Source organism: Perca flavescens, chromosome 24, assembly GCF_004354835.1.
Source record: "Perca flavescens isolate YP-PL-M2 chromosome 24, PFLA_1.0, whole genome shotgun sequence".
NCBI classification, from domain to species: domain Eukaryota; kingdom Metazoa; phylum Chordata; class Actinopteri; order Perciformes; family Percidae; genus Perca; species Perca flavescens.
Window position 1 is genome coordinate 10,125,469 of NC_041354.1, and position 21,215 is coordinate 10,146,683.

At 41.3% G+C, this 21,215-nt stretch overlaps 1 long non-coding RNA gene across 1 annotated transcript in view; it reads right to left on the bottom strand.

Moving 5' to 3' along the window:
• The window catches only part of LOC114550746 (uncharacterized), a 122,786-nt gene that overhangs the window by 39,334 nt on the left and 62,237 nt on the right, over nt 1-21,215 (bottom strand). The window contains exon 3 of the long non-coding RNA XR_003691732.1: nt 20,950-21,049. This is a non-coding gene — a long non-coding RNA (uncharacterized LOC114550746). The remainder of the gene's footprint in view (nt 1-20,949; nt 21,050-21,215) is intronic.

Sequence of the window (21,215 nt, forward strand, 5' to 3'; positions counted from 1 at the left end):
TCCGCCCGAATTAGCTATTAGCTAAACTAACGTGAATTAGCTATTAGCTAAACTAACGTTAGCTTCCCGGTGGAGGCTAGTGTGGGAACAGATCGGGTAGTGTCGTAAATCATCGTACCACAGCGCATGCGCGAACATCTTGCGCATGCGCAGAACGGATTGTGCAGTTGGAACGGATCGGGTACTGACAGCCTACAATAAACCCTCCATGATTAAAGAGTCAATATTTATCAATACCTACCTACCTGTTCTACAGGCAAATTTAAACATGTAGAAACCGATATTTCAGTCTGCTCTTCATGCGCTGTCCACTCTTGTTCACAGACAAAGCAAACAAAGCTCTACTCTGCAAATAGCGACTTTACAAACAAGCTAAAATGAAAGATGTCAGTTTTTAGTCTGTTTCTTAGTTTGCAACGAATCTTGATTTTTGGACAAACTCTTGTAAACGTAGCTGCTGTCTAAACGAACCATCCTCTCTGCTGGAGCGGTAAACCTGTGGCTGTATTATAAGACCAAAACAAATACATGTGGCTACTTAATATGCACGTGAATTACATGTTTTCAACAACTGTACATGTAGTAATAGGTAGGCTATGTTATGAAAATATTGAGTATCCATCACTACTGTAAAGGCAAAAAAAAAAATCCTATTTATCCCTTGCTGCCACTGGGAAAAAAATAAAATAAATTCCCTATCAACCCATGACCTCAACAGACAACAAACCGGAACCAAACAATTTTTTTTTTTATGCCTTATGAAAAATTTTGCGTGAGGGATTATTTCACTTCACAGAAAAAAAAATATTGGAATGAGATGGCTAACTGTAGTAGCGTTTATTCCAATATCTATAATTGCCTAATTTAGAGATCACTTTTTTTTTTTTTAACTGACTAACAATAATTTTGACCAGTTAACGTTGAAACGGTCAACCACCAGTCAAACGGTCATCGGTTAACATCCCTAAAAGTAACGTGGGAGAAAGACCTAGGATGTATAATGGAGGACAAGGAATGGTCGGAAATTGTATCCGACAATGGAAAATACGTAAGGGGAAGTAAAAGGGAAATTCACCCAATATAGAATGGGAGTAATGAATAACAATTTGTGTTGGAAATGTCAGAAAGAAGCAGGCACTCTATTACACTGTATTTGGGAATGCCCAACTATCCAGCCCTTCTGGAGAATCATTTTGGAATATTTAGGTAACTGGGCCGGAAGAAACCTACCAATGTCTCCGAGACTCTGTCGGTTAGGTGACATTAGTCAATTACACGACATAACGAGTAAAGAGTTTTCTGTAATCGTGGTTGGCATTACGGTGGCTGCCAGGAAGATACTTAAACACTGGAAAACACCTAAAACCCCGGCATTAAAAGAATGGGCTAACACCGTGATAAAAACAGCTTCATGTGAGCATATGCTAAACAGGATAAACACTGTAAAAAAAGATAAAGCACAAGCACATAGGGATAGTTTCTGGACATACATTGCACTGACTGATAAACCTGTATTATGAAAAACCTGTATTATTCCAATATCGATGTGCCTCTAAAGCTGCGGATGTTGTAACTGATTTCATATATACAGTATATGCATATATATATATATATATATACACACACTCACCTAAAGGATTATTAGGAACACCATACTAATATCCTATCAATATGGGCCAACATTTCTAAAGAATGCTTCCAGCACCTTGTTGAATCAATGAAACAAAGAATTAAGGCAGTTCTGAAGGCGAAAGGGATCCCCCACACCATTACACTACCACCACCACCACCAACCTGCCCAGTGGTAACAAGGCATGATGAATCCATGTTCTCATTATGTTTACGCCAAATTCTGACTCTACCATCTGAATGTCTCAACAGAAATCAAGACTCAAAAGACCAGGCAACATTTTTCCAGTCTTCAACTGTCCAATTTTGGTGCGCTTGTGCAAATTGTAGCCTCATTCTCCTATTTTTAGTGGAGATGAGTGGTACCCGGTGGGGTCTTCTGCTGGTTGTGGCTTCACAAATGCTTTGCTACGTACCTCGGTTGTAACGAGTGGTTATTTGAGTCAAAGTTGATCTTTTATCAGCTTGAATCACTCGGCCCATTCTCCTCTGACCTCTAGCGTCAACAAGGCATTTTCGCCCCCCAGGACTGCCACATACTGGATATTTTTCCTTTTTCAGACCATTCTTTGTAAACCCTAGAAATGGTTGTGCGTGAAAATCCCAGTAACTGAGCAGATTGTGAAATACTCTTTCTAGACCTGGACCACCCCCCTAAATGCATTGAAGCAGCTGCCATGCGATTAGTTGATTAGATAAATACATTAATGTGAAATTTAACAGGTGTTCCTAATAATCCTTTATGGGAGTGTTTATTATTATTGTTTTTGTTTGTTTGTTCCGTCTACGGTTAAGACTCGGTTTGCATTGTAACAAGAAATGTCTCTGTATGTGATACGCTGAACCAATAAAAAAAAATTTAAAAAAGCCACAAGGTCTTTTTTTTTTAGGCACAAAGAGAGCTGTTAATATTGCTGCAGCAAACAGCACCTGAAGAGCAACAGATAATGTTAGATATTGGACCAATAGTTGTGTATAGATGGGCAGGACCAAAACATATGAATAAACCAACCGGGAGCTGTTCTACACCTGTCACAGATGGGATTAACATCCGGGTAAATCTGAGAGAGTCTGAGTTTGGTCCAGTGAATGCGGTGGAGGATTTTACAATGAATTAGACCACGTTTGGCGCACATAGAAGAAGAGTGAACTAAGCGCAACTGGAGGAAGAAGAGAAAAGAATGTTCCCCGGTCCCCCCATAAGTCATCAGAGATTTCTTCCCCCAAGTCCTGTTCCCACACTGCCTTGACAGCCGACGATGAGGAACACCGGAGCGAAAAAATTCTCTCACACCGACGTGAAATGATACCTTTCGGCGACGGGAGCGCAAGTATAAAAGTGTCCATGAGGAGGTCTACAGGCCGAGAGGGGAATTGGGAGCTTGTGCTATGTACAAAGGTACGAACCTGAAAATATCGAAAATAACTTCTTTTTGGGATGCCGCATTTAGCCGATAACTGCTGAAAGGAGGCAAAAACGCCATCGATGTACAATCGTTGAATGATTTAACCCCAAAACTGGACCACGTGGAGAATGCTGCATCTGCCAGAGAGGGTACGAAAGCATAGTTCATAGCTATTGGGCCATGCAGAGAAAAAGTCTGCCATCCAAAATGGCGTCTGAGTTGATTCCACATTTTTAGAGTTGACTTAACCAGAGTGTTTTTGCAGTATGCTGAACAAGTTGAGAGATCAGAGGAGACCGCAAGAATACGCCTGTAATCTTAACCAAGCTGGGGCACCCTGCAAAGCGTCTGCACGCAGCCAAAACTAAAGTATGCAGAAATTGGCCGCCCGATAGTAGAAGACAAAGTTAGGGAGGGCCATGCCCCCCACCTTTTTTGGTCTCTGGAGATATATTTTACAAATTCTTGGACTCTTTTGTTCCCCCAGATGAACTGAAAAATTAAAAATAATCCCATCAAGTTTTTAAAACTTAAAAATTTAGGGATAAAGACAGGAACACAAAATTATAGGGATATTCATTTGAACCAAATTGATAAGACCAGCTAAGGACAGAGGGAGTAGTGACTGTCTCTCAAAGTCCTGCTGTATTTGGGTGACATTTACATTTGAAGAGATTCTTAAATTGGTCTGTAACTTTAACCCCCAGATATGTAAACTTGTCAAGAACAGTTCTAAAAAGGTATTGTGCGAAGAAAGTATTTGCGGGCCGCAGCGTTTACGGGGAATAATTCGCTCTTATTGAAATTCAGTTTATAGGCAGAGATGAGACCAAATGAATCAAGAACAGAAAGCATGGTGCGTATGGATGTATCTAGACTAGAGACGTAGAGGAGCAAATCATCCGCATAGAGCAGAACCCTCTGCTCGATGCCATCCCCGTTCACGCCAGTGATACTAGGATGAGATCGGAGAGTGCAACGGCAAGAGGCTCTACGGCGACTGCGACGAGCGGGGGGAATAACTGGCATCCACGTCTCGTACAGAGGCAAGTGGGTGGGTGTCCGATAATTTCACCCAGGCTGTGAACTTCTCACCAAAGCCGAAACTTTCCAACGTCGGGAAAAGATAGCCTTCTCGGCATCTGAGGAAATTACGATTTCTGAGTTTTTCGAGCTGGAGGGGTTTACAGAACATTAAATAAACGTCTAAAGTTGGAAAAAGCATAACTATTTTTAATAAAGCCTGTCTAGTCGGGGGAGATTACAGAAGGCAGGATCGTTTCCCAACGCATAGCCAGTAGCTTAGCTAAGATTTTATAATCAACATTGACTAACGAAATGGCGCGGTAAGATCCGCAGGAAAGAGGGTCTTTTTTTTTTTTTTCAATATCAATGAAATGGAGGCCTGAGATAAGGACTCGGGGAGAGAGGCGGAGTCGAATGAATAGGCGAACGTGTTGGTTAGGAGGGGGGCCAGCTTGACTATAAATTTCCTGTAAAACTCCACAGGAAAACCATCCGGTCCCGGGCGCTTAGAACACTGTAAAGAACCTGCCGCTCGTGAAACTTCCTCCACTGTTATGGGTTCCTCCGGTTGTAGTTTGGAAATTGTAGCAACAGAGGGGACAGCAAAATAAAAAATAAATTAAAAAAAGAGTCAAAGAGCGAGGGGTCCGCCGACTGTTCGGAAGTATAAAGAGTGGCATGAAAGTCCCTAAACTCATCGTTTATCAGCTGAGGGTTGGTCGTTACACCACTAGGAGTTAGAATTTGGGGGATTTGATGTGCTGAGGATGAATGAATAATTTACTGGCCTTATCACCATGTTCATAGTGATTATGGTGTAATTTGAGCAGCATTCCTTCAACTTCAATAGTAGAAAGGTTATCAAATTTTGTCTGTAGGGAGAAGCGCTCCTTGTATACTGATGGTAAGGGGGAAGTTGCATAAATGTTATCCAGCTGTAGTGTATATGGGTCATCAGCTCAGACATCTTTTTCCTCAGTTTTCTCGCAAAACAGGTGTATGACATGATTTGCCCCCTAATGAAGGCCTTAAACGTTTCCCACAGCAGGGATGGTGAGACACCAGGCCTTTCGTTAGTGGCTCTAAAAAAGTCAATCTGACCATTTAGAAAGTGGACAAACTTGTGGTCAGATAACAAACGTGAATCGAAACGCCGTGGTGCAAGAGACACCGGTCCCCCACCTGGTACTAAGTCTAAAGTCAGCGGGGCGTGATCTGATATAACAATAGGATTATGAGAGCATGAGCGGACAGAGGGTATAAGTCTGTTGTCAAGAAAGAGGTAATCGATGCGGGTGTAGGTGCAGCGGACAGGGGAGAAGAATGTATACTCCCTGCCCGTGGGATTGAAAAAACGCCATGAGTCTGAAACCAAGAATTCCTGAAGAAAAGCTTTGATAGTCTTAGAGGATTTGGATGGGTTAATAGGTTTACTAGAGGATCGATCGAGAGGGCCCAGCCAGCAGTTAAAATCCCCCCCTCGCCCCCCTCGAGGACAAGAAGGTGCGATGACATGTCTGGAAGTTTAGAGAAAAATATGCGAAAAAAGTTATCGTCGTCCCAATTTGGTGCGTATACGTTAGCGAATATCAACTTAGTATCATAAATGCTCCCAGTGACCGCGATAAATCTACAAACGGTACAGACTTGTGTATTAAAATAGCAGTACCCTTGGCCTCGCTCTGGAAGTTAGAATGATAACATTGGCCGACCCATCCCCTTCGTAGTCTAAATTGGCAAAAAAGCAATCTTGGCTCCCAAATGTTTGATATGGTTGATCACTTTACTGAACTTTATTGGGTGGTTTAAACCTTTGCAGTTCCAACTACACAGCCTACCATCAACAACTCAAACAAAACTGAAGTTATTGTGATGGGACCAAAGCACCTCCAAACTTCATTATCTAAAGATATAACTACTCTGGATGGTATTGCCCTGGCCTCCAGCACTACTGTCAGAAATTTAGGATCAGGATATGTCCTTCAATGCCCACTTAAAACAAACCTCAAGAACAGCTTTTTTCCATCTTTGTAACATTGCCAAAATTAGGAATATCCTGTCTCAAAACGATGCTGAAAAATTAATCCATGCATTTGTTACTTCTAGACTAGACTACTGCAATTCCTTACTATCAGGTTGCTCAAGTCCCTTAAGACTCTCCAGCTGATCCAGAATGCTGCAGCGCGTGTTCTGACGAGAACTAAGAGAAGATATCATATTTCTCCTGTATTGGCTTCTCTGCGCTGGCTTCCTGTGAAATCTAGGATCGAATTTAAAATCCTCCTCCTGACCTACAAAGCTCTAAATGGTCAAGCACCATCATACCTAGAAGAGCTCTTAGTACCTTGTTGTCCTAGTAGAGCACTACACTCCCAGAATGCAGAGCTACTTGTGGTTCCTATAGCCAGAGCGTTCAGCTATCAGGCTCCGCTCCTGTGGAACCAGCTCCCAATTTGGGTTCGAAGGGCAGACACTGTCACCACATTTAAGAGTAAACTGAAAACCCTCCTCCTTGATAACGCTTATAGTTAAGGAGTGAGGAGTTGCAGCGTCCGCCTAACCGGCCCATCTGCTTCTCTTCGTAGTTATCAGTTTTATTTATCATATAATCAATAATATAGCGAGAATAGAGGGAGGCAGGCCAGTACAACCCGATCTGGTTGGGGAGAGTTCTGACCCGACCAGGCACCTCTCTTTAACCTGCCGATCTTAGTTATGCCATTATAATTCTAGACTGCTGGGGAAGTTCCTTCCTTCCTTCCTTCCTATCACACACTGAGCTGCTCTCTCATCTCTGTTTTCACTTGTTTCCTTTTGTATGCATCCTGTCCCAGAAATGCTTGTTACTAACCTAGATCTGGGGAGTTTACTCCCCGGAGTCCTTATGTTTCTTCATTGCAGAGAATCGCAGAGCATAGCTCTGCAATTCCCGGCCGCGTCCTGCTGCATCCGCCGCATCCACCCATGCTCTGCAGCGCCACGTTACATCCCGCAACACCCTGCTGTGATGTTCATACGCACAGAGTAGTCAGGATCCGGTATAGGAGACTGCACTACTCAGTATGACACGATGTGCCCTGCTATGACATGAACTTCCACGATGACCTTCGAAGTCACTGTTCCATTATCTTTAATGTGACTATTATTTGCCACTGTTCATCACACCCCCAACCGGCCCCGTCAGACACCGCCTACCAAGAGTCTGGGTCTGCCGAGGTTTCTTCCTAAAAGGGAGTTTTTCCTTGCCACCTTCGCAATAGCCACTGTTAATGCTTGCTCTTGAGGGAATTACTGTAATTGTTGGGGTTTTGGAATTTATAGTGTGTGGTCTAGACCTACTCTATCTGTAAAGTGTCTCGAGATAACTCTTGTTATGCTTTGATACTATAAATAAAATTGAATTGAATTGAAATGAAGTGATAGTGGTAAAAAGGACCAAAAAAAACAACTTAAAATGAGCCAGCATCCTCTCAGGAAGTTATATTGTGGAGGCTGATTTTCCAGCACACCTACTCACTAAATGCAGGATCATCAATGTTTAGTGGCTAAGGATATATCGGTTACAGGTCGAGTCTCAGCACCATCGTTTCCATCACCCCTGATTTGGAGAGTCAGCCCTTCTTAAGTTTTTGTTAATAAAATCAGCAGCGGCAGCGTGGTCGGTGAAGCAGGCCATGATTTTTATGTAGGACAATGCTCCATCGCATGCATCCAAGTACTCCACTGCGTGGCTTGCCAGCAAAGGCCTTAAAGATGACAGAATAATGACATGGCCCCCTTCCTCACCTGACCTAAACCCCATTGACAACTTGTGGGCCCTTCTTAAATGTGAAATTTACAGTGAGGGAAGACAATACACCTCTTTGAACAGCATTTGGGAGGCGGTGATTGCTGCTGCACAAAAAATTGATTGTCAACAGATCAAGAAACTAACAGATTCCACGGATGGAAGGCTCGTGGCAGTTATCGAAAAGAAGGGTGGCTATATTGGTCACTGAATATTTCTTGAAATGTCAGAAGTGTTTCTTTATACATTTTGAGTTTTTATTCTTACTCTAAGAAATTAAAATAAGCAAGCCAGATGGGAAAATTTAAGTTTTTCATTTAGTTGGCTGTGAGCTTTTTCATGTCTCTCAAACACACACGCTCACCTACAATTCTGCCAATTTTGCACAACAGCAGAGAAAACAGCTGACTGTCAACTAGAAAGGTTCAACATGATGGGCTAACACCTCTGTCTGTGTGTGTGGGTGTGTGTGTTGTCAGTGCCTAAGAACAGCTAATCCCGCTCAAGCCCCACCACCAGCATCGTAGCGGATTTTAACTGACACGTCTGAAAATGATTCTGTAGGGCCGAAAGCTTTGTAAGCTGAGGCAGACATTCATCCAATCGGGAAAACGCATTCACAAAGACTTTGTTACTGACCAGCCCTGTTCCTCCTGCAGCGGTATTGACATTTAAAAAAAAAAAAAAAAAAAAAAGAAAGTTCACACTCAAAAAGTCTGTCTTAAAACAATAACTAGGTGCCCATATGAAGAGTATTTCTATGCCGAATGGAGGGTTTAGCAACACAAAGAGGAAATGTTGTACTAGATAGACCCTGGAAGATACCATCTTAATTTGTCTAATGTAGACTGCTACCGAATGTATCTTTGCACTAAATTAGGACTGTGGATTTTGTCCCCCATCGAATACAAAGGAAGGGATCTTTTAATGTCCAGTATGAACAGGAGCGAGCAAGCAAAAACTTCGGAATATGGTTTTAAGACAGACTTGAAAATTGTCAACCTATTTTAAGGGTTTTTAAATGAGAAAAAATGCTACTGTGTAAACAATTGTAATGACAGCCACAACTAAAAAATACAACGCAACTTCATCGCACTACTGAACTATGCGTTTCACAACTACGCGACAGTTTGGCATACAAAACCTTGACATTTCTTAAACGGGATTCCTGAGAGGCTTTTTGTTACTTGTCCACATCGCGTAATATCGAAAGCATTACATAAGCAGCTTTCATTCAAGTGGAAGCGATAAGCACAGGAAGAACCACAACTAATAAACTACAAACCTAACTCTTATAGGCAGTCTCCAAGAGGAACCTTAGAAAGTTCGATGCGGAGCGCTTTTTGGGGGATTTAACAGATTGGGACTGGAGGTATATGGGCTAGTTTGATGATGTTGAGGTCGCTCTCGACTCTTTTGTAGGACCAGGATTGATGGCGCGTCTGTGTGACAGAAAGCTCCCGTGTAAACTTCGTAAAATAGCAAACAGGTAGCCTCAAGGAATTAGTCAACAGTTACTATTTGTCTCTAAACTCAAGGAAAAGAAAATACCTACGAGACCGCCAGCCAAACCCCCAAAAAACACCACTAACTATAACAGCAGCAATAGGCTATATATACGTTCACTTTTAAGGTTTTGAAGGGAGCTCTGTCATGATCGCTAGGCATGCTGTTCCTCATCATGTGGACGTGGGTGGACCATAGTTTGGAAGTGTGAACTAAGGGAGGGGTGTGACTTGGTTATGTTCATATTGTTCTAAGGCACATCTTTTTTTTTCCTTCGTTGTTAGGTTTTATTTCTGTTTAACACTCAACTCCAGCCCACATATAGGCTACACATTGTCATATCATGTCTGAACTTCAGTTCTTTTCTTGGAATGTAAACTTGGTAAACTAAAGCGGGTTAAGAATAGGATTAAACAACTAAAAGCTAAGATAGCCTTTCTCCAAGAGATGCACTTAACGCCTGAAAACGTAGTGAAAGTGAGGAGGAGATGTCCAGGTTGTTTCATTCAGTTCTCGGTCACGTGGAGTGATTACTCTGATGCATAATTCTCTACCGTTTCATCTCATTAATGTTGATGAAGATCGGTTTGGTAGATACCTTATTATTCAGTGTGAAATTATTTCAGTTAGGCTAAATCTTGTTACTTTCTATGGACCCAATGGTGACAATCCCTCGTTTTTCCAAAATCTGTTTTTGTCCCTGGCTGATTTGTCTTGCAATTTCATCATAGGTGGAGATTTTAATTGCACTCTCCAACCTGACATAGATAGATCCACGGGGTTAGATTCTTCCCACACTCAAACAAGAAAGGAATTGTTGCAATCTATTCAAGAACTTAATTTAGTTGATGTATGGACAAAGTAACACCCTGATAAATTTACTTTCTCATGTTATTCTGCCACCTGTCAGACATTCTCCAGAATTGACTACTTTTTGGCCTCTGCTTCTTTGGTATCCATGATTTCAAAAAGCGGGTATGACAGCATCATAATTTCAGACCATGCACCGGTTTCAGTTAGTTTGAACAATCTTTGAATTATTCCGCAAGATTGCACCTTCAGCCTTTTTGTCTTAAAAGGACTTTACGGAGTTTGTCGGGATACAAATCGATGACTACTTTGAGCATAACACAACTCAAACATCAGCTGCTATACGGTGGGAAGCATTCAAAGCCTTCTTGAGAGGCCAGATGATAAGTTTCACAAGCTCTAAACACAAATTTTGGAGGTTGGAGATGGAACAGTTGGAAAAAAAAAAGATAAAAGAAACTGAAACAGAACACTTTACAAATCCTTCTCAAAGGTCATTTAATTAATTGTTTTATCTTCATCCAATGTATTTCAATGTGGTTGTACCTTGTGAAGCACTTTGATTTTTATCTGTGAAAAGCGCTCTATAAATAAACTTTACTTACTTACTTAATTAAAGAACTTAATGAACTTCGAGCTAAATATAATGCTTTATCTGTAAATAAAGCAACTAAAAGCCTGCTGAGACTGAAACCGTCTTATTATGAGCAAGGGGAAAAGGCTAATAAGCTCTTAGCGTGGCGTATTAAGCAGTCGATAACTGAAAGAGCGATAAACACAATTCAGACAGAAGATGGTTTGGAAACTAGTGACCCGAGGGTAATTAATAAAGCATTTTTGGATTTTTATACAGTACAGAGTATTGAGCCTCAGCTCTAGAAAGACAAAAGGAATTTTTGGATTTATTAGACATTAGGCCCCTTGAAGAAGACTCCATGGCCGCCCTAGAAGTTGATTTTACCAGTGAGGAATTGTCTGCGGCCATAGATTGTATGAAGGGGGGGGAGGGCGGGCGATGGGATTCCCATTGAAACTTTTCAGGACACGTTATAATACCACCTCTGCTTGAGATGCATAATGAAGCACTATCCATCCCACTTGCCCCCCCTCCTTCACTCTTTCATACACTTAAAAAGCTTTTTTCAAATTTGATATGGAACAACAAGCGTCCCAGGCTCAGACTCTCCCCTACCATATGATAGAGGGGGATTACAACTACCAAATCTTGAGTGGTACTACTGGGCAGCTTAAATCAGAGCAGGGATGGTTTATTTTGAGAGGAACCAACGTCCTGTTTGGGTTTCACTAGAATCACATTAAATTAACATCTCTCTCTAAATCTTTATATATATTCTGCTAACAAGCTGAAACTAATTAAAAAGACTGCAAACCCTTCTCTCAAAAATACTTCAATGATTTGGCATCACCAATCATCAAAAATAATAAATATAAATCATAAATTATCCCCGATTTTTGGTAATGACGACTTCCGACCTGGTAGAGGCTTTAAAATCTGCGCTGACCTCTATAATGAAGACGTAACTCTTATGTCATTTGAAGAACTTAAATCGAGATATGGGATTCCCTCAAAACATTTTTTTTAAATATCTGCAACTTAGAAGTTTCATCCTGTCCAAACAGAGCACTAGTTTGAAACTTCCTCTCCGATCCACTCTGGAAGATTACACATTGAAGTTCTTACATTCTAGGTGGCAGGTTTCATTACTAGACAACTTGTTTGTAAGTAAGTCTAAAGAGTCATCACAAAACTTACTACAGGCGTGGAGAACAGACTTGCAGGAGGTGCCCCTTAGCCCTAAATTATGCTTATTAAATCTCTACCCAGACAGCTTTATAACTTCTATTGTAACGCGCTCAAGATTGTATTGCAATGATTTTTATTATTCTTCTTCCACACGTAAAATACACTTAGCACTGCAGTTACCAAATGTAATTGTTACCTGGTGAGAAGAATAATTGCGTTAATGCAGCGTGATGCGATCAACAAAAAGTGTTCGCTCCCAGGCTCACCCCCTCTCTGTCAATGCCCAAAACCCAGGTGCACAGGTGAAGCAAACAAATAGACTATCACTTCAGCTCAAACCACGATGAAACGCCCACCAACCCACAACATCAGAACACAACACAATAATCAACAAACAACATGAATGAGACCATAAACAACAGCCAATATGTGGCTCCTACAACTTCTAACAAAGTCTCAAATCAAGTCAAAATCTCTACTGAATATTTGTTTTTTAGAAGCCAAATGATGCATTGCTCGCTCATGGAAATCGGAAACACATTGTGGCACATTGCAATGGTTGAGAGGAATGCCTTTTTACTTAGCTTTAGAAAAGATAAGTTACACAACAAAAAATAGGCTTCACAAGTTTTGGAAAGTTTTCAGCGTTTCTTCAGTTTCCTTGAGAATAACAATATGGATGTTGATGGCTAGAGTGATAACTAGCTGGACTAAGCGGTGTGTTGTTTTTTTGTATCTTGTAATAAGATAACCTACTCTTAATGCCTGTAGTGTGCCATCTGTACTATATGGTGTGGAGATAAACAACGGCGGTATGTTTTTCGTGTAAGCATACACCTTTGGATGTACAGATTCATGACTGAGTACTACAGCTACAACATTTGATCCTTGGTCTCTTTTCTGTTTTATGTTATGTGCCTTGTTGTGTACTGCTTTTGTCTGTCAAAAACTGACGAAAAAAAGGACCAGGATTAAAGATAGGGTAGTGCAGTGGGTTACTCATGAGCTATCTACCCTCTTCAATAATAGGAATAGTGCTTGGACCCGTGCCAGATGCACTGCTGACCCCCAACACTGGCTGTCCTTTAGACAACTCAGCAAAAAATTACTTCAGCTGTTAGAAAGGCTAAATTTGAATATGTTTTAAATCTAGTCACCACCTCTTATTCTAATCCCGCCAAATTCTGGGGTGCAATTAACATGACTAAAAGTCGACCCTGTACGACTGTGTGATCTCTGATCCAAATGGTATTAGCCTTGCCTTTAATAAGCACTTCTCTGAAGCTGGTCATTCATTCGATAAGCTGTTTCCTGTCCCCCCTCCCTCGAATGTGTCAGATTTTATACTGCTACAATAGCTTTCCCCCGCTCAAATAAATACTTTCCCCTGTCCCAAAGAGGGAATAAAAATAAGCAATTGTCATGGGCTCGTGTTCCTTGGGGAAACAAATTGATCTGGGACCAGGAAATGAAAGTAGGTGCTATCAGTGTATTGTTGGTGTTTGCGTGCACAATGTATGGATTAAAAGAATGGAATGTGTTATGCAGCAGAATCGATGGGTTGTTCGCTATGTGGTTTACAGATGTTTGGTGAGTAGCTGAAAGTTGTGTAAACAAAGATCGCGCATGAATGAATCACGGCACAGTTGCCAGCACCGCGTGTAGTTACAAACAGACGCTACGTGTGTGTGTGCGTGTAAGCGTGTTTGTGCGTGTAGGATAAGGAGTCAGTTTAAATGTTGTGGGGAATGTCAGGCGAATTGGGGAAAAGGAGGGGCTCTACCTTTTCACAGTTGGGTTCCGAAACGCGGTGCCAATAGAGCACCGGTTCTGACGTAAACGGTAGTAAAGAGACCGAATAAGAATGAAAATTTCGGTGCCTCGTTTCGGAGCCTGACTTTTTTTTTTCTCAGAAGCATCGCTGCACGGGACGCTACATTACCTTTAGCTAGTATCTGGATTAAACACCATCAGTACTCAAACCTCCTATGGCGCCATTTTGACGCTACAAAGAGATCACCTCCCGTTAGCATTTCACTGACTAGCATACATTTTGGCGCCACTTTGACAGCGAATAACTTTACATCTGAAGCGTTTAAAGACTTTATTTGTCCATTGTTTATTTCTAAAGAAACACGACAATGTATAAAAGGCTCCATTACCTTGTACCTCACGTAGCAGATGTTTTTATAAAAATAGGCTAACGACTGGGTTAGCTTAGTGACTTACTGTCGCACAGTAGAGGAATTACTGTATAGTACAGGAGAAGCTTGCAGGCAGTTTGGACTTAGGTTAGCTATTTAGGTTTGATTACTTATGTTAACTAGCATGTTAGTGATCAATGTTAGCATGTTAGAGCAACGGGCTCTGTTGGTCCATTTTATATATGTCAATGTTAAACACAATGGTTAAAATGCTGACAGCTAACGTTAAACGGTGTAAAGTGCGACTGTATTTCCCTGTAGAGGATTCCAACAGTGGGACGTAACAGTCTGACTGCAGCTGCCGTTGTCGGAAAAACAGGTGCGTTTACTTGAAACTCGCAAGCCTTGTGGTGCATTCAAAGTTATTGTAAAATACCTTTTTCCCATCCGGTGCTTGTTTTTGTCATTTACCAGCAATGTACTGGTGAAATAAGTTATTGTCATTACATTATTAATAAATAATTTAATGTTGACCATATGGCGCATATGGCAATAAACAAGCCGTTCTTTAATGTCGCCAACTGTCGTTTTGTGCTCCTTTTTTAAAATATTTTCTATTCTATAGATATATACATATAAATATATATATTTTGGTTCAGGCACCGTTTTAAAAGTATCGTTTCAGCACCGGTATCGGAAAAAAACCAAACGATACCCAACCCTAACCCTAAGTCATCTACTGGTGAGGATCACTTAGACTATTTCTTTATAAAAAATGGCTGCTCCAGTTATTAGTGAGCACTTGTCCTACATTTTTAATCTTTCCATCACTTCGGGCTTATTTCCGCTAGTCTGGAAATCTGCACGTGTCATTCCACTGAACAAGGGGGGTAATAGGGACTGTAGGAGCCAAATATGTTGTTTCGAGTGTTCAGACTTTGGGTGTTGTTTCTTGTATGTACATTGGGTGTCTCTGTGGTATTACCTGGGGCAAGGTTATAAAGGTAAGCTCCAAATTGTTCCCGGCAGGTTTGGCCCGGAAAGGGCATTTTTGACAAATGTTTTTTGACCGCTAGCGCTGTGACACCGAATGCTGTGATGCTGGAGCGCATTGGCGCCAAACCCTTTGTTCTAATATTGTCTAATTGTTTATGGTTTGAACGCTGAAAACATGAAAGAATGGACATTTCATGCTGCTAGGTTCGATCTCTACACTTCCATGCCTGGCTAAAGTGCTTGAGACCTCAGTCAACTCTCAATTAAAGTGTTTCCTGTCCTTGATGAGAAACTCTTATTTAAGACTCCCATTGACTGCCTCGCCTCCAAGCTCCGACAGAAGGTGGGCTTTCTATACAGAAATCGGTCTAGCTTTCCTTTGCTTAGTAGGAGTAAAGTTGTAGAGGCAGTATTTTTGTCAGTATTAGACTATGGTGATGTAATCTATAGGCATGCAGCTACATCTACATTTAAACAACTAGACTCTGTTTATTACTCCGCCCTTAGATTTATCACCGGCGATAGTTATAATACACACCGCTGCGTTCTCTATAGTAAGGTTGGCTGGTCCTCTCTTTCCTTGAGGCACTTGTTTGTTTTTAAAGCCATTAGTGGTAAATATAGATAATATATATCTCCTTCCTATTACATTGGTATCTTGGTTTCTATCAAACCAGATCCAACAATTGGCTCACTTTTAGGGTTCCTTGCGTGCGCTCAGATCCTAAATAAAACAGCCTTTTTCTTCAATGCCCCTAGCACACGGAACGCTCTGCAACTAACTCTAAGGTTAGAGGTAGTCCCATCTGCTACTGTTTAAACGATTGGTGTTTAATCTCCGCTCTTTAAATTGCAACTGTTTTTAGTTTTGCTCACGCAAGGTAACGTAACCCGATTTGTGCCGCTTCGTGGGGTGGACCTTTCCTAGAAGTTGCGTGGGTTCCGTAATAACACGTCAGTGCCAGGTAAAAAAAAAAAAAAAGTATAGTAAGATAATAATAAGAAGCCTGTTACCTGAATAATATCTACATTACTCTTTGCTGATTCAATAAACAACAAGGAACAGTTGAAGAGATTATTGAATCCGGCTATTTTGCTAACCAAATCTAAAATGGAACCAGTTATCTAAACCCAAATCTAAATCGTGTCATATCTACAGTCAAGATGACAAGTAAAATCTTATCGTAACTAATAGGAACGATTGCCAGAAGTAGAATAATAGGAAGTTAACGCTATGTGACGAGCATATACGAGCAGCGCACGGGTAATGAGAGAAATACAGACAATCGATATCCAAATTAAGTAAAAGTGTAGACGTATTATGAGCAAAATGTACAGTATTTAAAGTATCAACAGCAACAGTACTCACAGTCCCTGTCAGAAATATTATTATATATTATTACTGATGCATAAACATGCATTTATACAGTTGGCTAGTTTAATCTGTTAACAGTGCATCGTATTTTATGAGAAGAGAAGCATATGTTTTGGATATAAAATCTAATAACCAAAGTTCTTCAATAAAGTCATAAAAAGCAGTACAATAGTACACAGTTTTCTTGGTATAAAGGTAGCAGAAAATGGAAATACTCATGTACTTGAGTAAATGTACTTATTTACATTCCACCACTGCTGTTGTTCCCCTGTCCTACTTGAGATTGTCTTTAAAACGTAGATCGTGTGACAAACAATAGATCACTCGATTTTGAATTCAACATCGCAAAATGCAGAAAAGGTCAAACGGATTGATTACAAACTTCGCACACAAATCAATATCCAAATCCAATGATAAAAGACACTAAACCTTTCTTTCTTGCTGACATTTCTCTCCATCCCGCTAAGAGAAAGTTTTGATATCAGGACCCCCCTCAGAGGAGGATGGGGGTCCTCTCACTCTCCTCCACTCATCTTAAATGAGGACTTTTTCCTTGATTTTCTCTGCTGTTGGTGGGGGGTGTCAGCTCTGGGAAGAATGAGGACTTCCTGGGGAGGGCCTTTAAGTGCAGGGCTGAGGAGTCTATCCCTCTCTCTCTCCCCCTCCCAGTTCTTCTTGACGTCTCTCGCTCATCCTAAATGGGGTCCAGCTAGCAGCGGGGACCTGCTGCTTTCAAAGACCCCAAAGAGCAGCTCTGCTCCACCTGCCCTTTCCTCCCCTCCTTCAACAACCTTTTCTTCTTCCTTTCTTTGCATTCCTGTCCCCCCCTCTCATTCTTCCTCTCCATTCTGCAGCTGCACTGTTCTCGTCTACCTACTGTATCCATCTTTCTGTTCATTTATCTAAAGCTGCAATATTTGGCATTTTCTGCTCATCACTGCATGATTAATACTTAAGCAACATAGAACAGTGAGCACTGATTTTGTTATCTGCAGACCAAAAACTGTTGTCTAACAGCATTTCAGAGACTATAAAACATGGTCGGAAATGCAGTTGAAACAACAGTTATGTAACCTAGATGTCTCAAAACTCAAAAAAGGATGACTAACAAGATAAGAAAGTAGAATCAAACAGTTCTGCTACACAAAATTGTGTTTACTTTTATCTGACTTTTGTCAAATGCGGGATAGTTTTACCTCCTAAAATGAAGTATTTCCCCCAGTGTACTGCCACTGGGATTGGTTTTTAAATGTATTTTAAGACATTTTTTAAAACTACAGTTACAGCTTGGTTTGAAACTTAGACAAAGTCATATTTTCAAATCTCCAGTTAGCTTTTAGCACTGACTTAATATAAGGCCCAATGGAATCTGTCTTACAGCTTTTTTTAAATTCTCAATTTCACAATTCCGTCCATGATTCTGTTATGACAGAAACTAATGGGCTGTGCATTAATGCTGCCGTCGGTCTGTGACTGGCCCCGGCCAGGCCCTTGTGGAAAAAAAAAGACACTTACCGCCGAGCTAAACAACTTTTCTAGGGGAAACCTTGCTGACAGTTCAAATGGACGTGCGCAACCTGTCGCGAGGAAGCAGACGTGGCTCGGCTGTAAAGGGTCTGAAGCAAAACGAGTTGGTAAAAAGTAAAAAGGTTTTAGTCTCGTCAGGGTCAAAAGGCGTCTGAGCAAACCTTTAGATCATGTTAAAATCTCCACTGAAACAAGAATAAAGACACCAATTGTATTATTTAAAATAACATATGTGGATTCAATCAGGTCGAGAGCTTCCTAAGGCCAACGTGTGATCAGAGTCACAACTAAATCTGACCAGTGGTTTCCAATTCCACCGCTAGCTAATAGTTCAAAACCCGCCAAAGTCAGCCAGCGGGACTCTCCAAAACATTTGATTTGCTGTAGATTCCAGTAGTACTAGCTCTGTGCAGTGCCCTGCTGCCACAAGTGGATGCACAATAGTTTAACAGAAGTGGAAGCCTTTTTAGTTTCTGTGCACATGTAGTGAAAGTCATTGTTCTGCGTCACGGTCAAAAGGTAACAGCAGTACTAACGGTTAAGGCCGATTGTGATTTGTCAGCTTTAGGTTGAACAATTTTTTCTCATAAAGACCTTAAGAAAAAAAGCAATATTTACTATAAATGATCATTAGCCAATGAACCTCTAACCACCTATGTAGCACACACCTTCATGCCTCAAAGGGCCCTCCCCTCTTTGATAAGTAGCAACATACCTTCCCTCCTTTCACCAGGCATCCATCCATCCATCCATCCATCCATCCATCCATGGGAGAAAGCAGTAGATATATCAATCTATCCATCAATCAGTCCATCCAGGGTGAGGAAAGCGCTATCATTTCTACACGCTTTTCTCTATTTCCTCTTATTGGAGCAAAGTATGAGTAGGAGAAGAGCATGGAGGAGAAAGAAATGGATGCCAAGTGTACAATTTCCAATCTTCATAAATTCTTACTGTTCCCAGATGCATTTATTTTCCACCACTTTCCCATCAGAATGCTGAGCGTGTCGGCCTAAGCAGTGACAGAAATGCTCCCGTAGCATTGCATCTTTAGTTACATTCCTGCACAACTCAATGTGTCCATCAACAGCAGAAACTGAAACCCAACCTGATGACTTGCTGCAACAACAACTCTGTCCCTACCCTCAGCAGCCATGTCTTTTCCAACTTCCCTGCACCTGGGCCTGTCTGCATCCCTTCCTGCCTTCCTCAAGCTCCGGTTTTCCCATGTATCCACTCCTCAGGCTTACCCACCTTCCCTTTCCTCCATGGCGTTCCTCCCATCCCTGACTCTTTCAAACACCACCACGACGGCCAGCGTGGCTCTCTGCTCCCCTCCGACCCATTTCGGGTTTTATTTAATTTGTCCGTATAATAGACGTGAATGAACCCTGGGGTTTAGGGCTACACAGACAGAGAAAGCGACAGACGAGGGAGGGGCAGGCCGCTCAGCAATGTGTGTCAAAAGAGAAACAATAAGTGCCATTATTTTTGATTGGCTTCCCCTTTTTGAAAATTACTTCCAAAGTGTGATGTCCCATTGTGGGAGCAGAATAACGCTGAACAATGCAGCAGAGGGTGGGGGAGGGGTAGTCTTATATATCCAGCCTAATATTCAAGGGGGCTTTGGCCAGTGCTGGCTGGCCTGCACTGGATAACCCTGCAGCGCTGCGACTGGGCCCTGGGTTAGGCTCATAATGGGAGGCCTTTAGTTCCCATTGTGGCGGCTGTGTCAACAAAGAGGCCGCTGGGAGTTGCCTGGCATGTGGAATGGAGAAAAGGCCCTTTATCCCTTTCTTTTAGAGAGACAGGGAGAATGAGAGAGAGAGAGAGAGAGAGAGAGAGAGAGAGAGACGTTATCACAGCAGCTCGATGTATCGTGTCTCTTGCTCTCTCGTGTCCCTGGTTACCCTGTTAGACTGATAGATTGTCTAAAGAGAAGAAAATGTACAAAAAACAGGTAATTGATTTCAGTGCTACATGCAAACACTTTAGCATACCCTGTGAATAATGACTGACAACTAGGGTTGGGTACCGAACTTCGATACTTTTATAGTATGAGTATCAAAAAATTCCTTGTCATTCGTGTATAACAAATTTCAATACCTAAGGAGTAAATCTCATCGAGTTCGGTGCAGCGTGCCTTGTACCAAGATCTAATAATGCTGGTGATTGGCTGGCTAATGTTACACATCGCAGAGGCATCCAGGAAAAACACTACGTTACCACAGAGATGGGGATCATGTGGGTGTTGTATTTTGAGACGCTTGACTACAGTGTGCGTCACATAGGTGTAAAGGATCTGTACACATTTGAACATTTCTTTTTGTTAAAATAGATTTTATAAAACTGGTTTAGAAAAAAGTATAGTTCAGAAACCGGTATCAAACCGAACGATACCCAGCCCTACTGACAACAGTGAGTACATATTCTGTCTGTACACAAATTGATTAAACAACTATCCGTTACCTATGGTGCACTCTTGACTCTTTCAATGTCAATTTCAAAAGGAGAATTTGAGTTTATTACAACTTGGGTCTTATTTTTACAGTTTTGGTGGTCATTTCTATCAATATCATAGCACTCACCAGGTTAAGTAAGCTATAAGCTACTGGTCATACCAGACCCAAGTGTGTGTTTTATAGCCTACTTTGCAACTTTGTATTTAACAGAAAGACACATTATCTGTTCTTAGTTTAATAGTCTCGTTTTAGAATGGTTCAAAATAAAGGTAGGGCATAAGGTAGAGAGACATATTCTAAACAGTATAATACAGTATACTACTTGGATATAGTATATAATATTTGGCATTTGATTCAACAGCTGCTTGTCCAGTTACTGAAATTTCTATGTTGCAAAACTCACTTTCTTGTAAATTTTAATATCACACCTAAAATAAATCAAAACAATTATGGTCTTCAAAATTCTCAATGTTGCTGGTGAAATAAAGAACAGTGTGTACAAGCTACTACTCGAACCTTTCCCTTGCTTCCGTGTTTTAGAGCAACACACACATTCACGTGAGCAGTGGTTAGCTTGTCAATATCACTGTCGGCCCATTCATCCATCCAACTCCACCTGGGAAAGAGATGGACACGTGTGTTTACTCTAGATTCTATTCCCCGAGGCACACGCACAAACGCTGCTATTATTCTTGTCTTCTGGCTGCGATGAGGCAACCTTGAGAAAGCAGGCGAAGCTGAACAAATGTGTACACACATGTATGTAAATACACACACGCAGA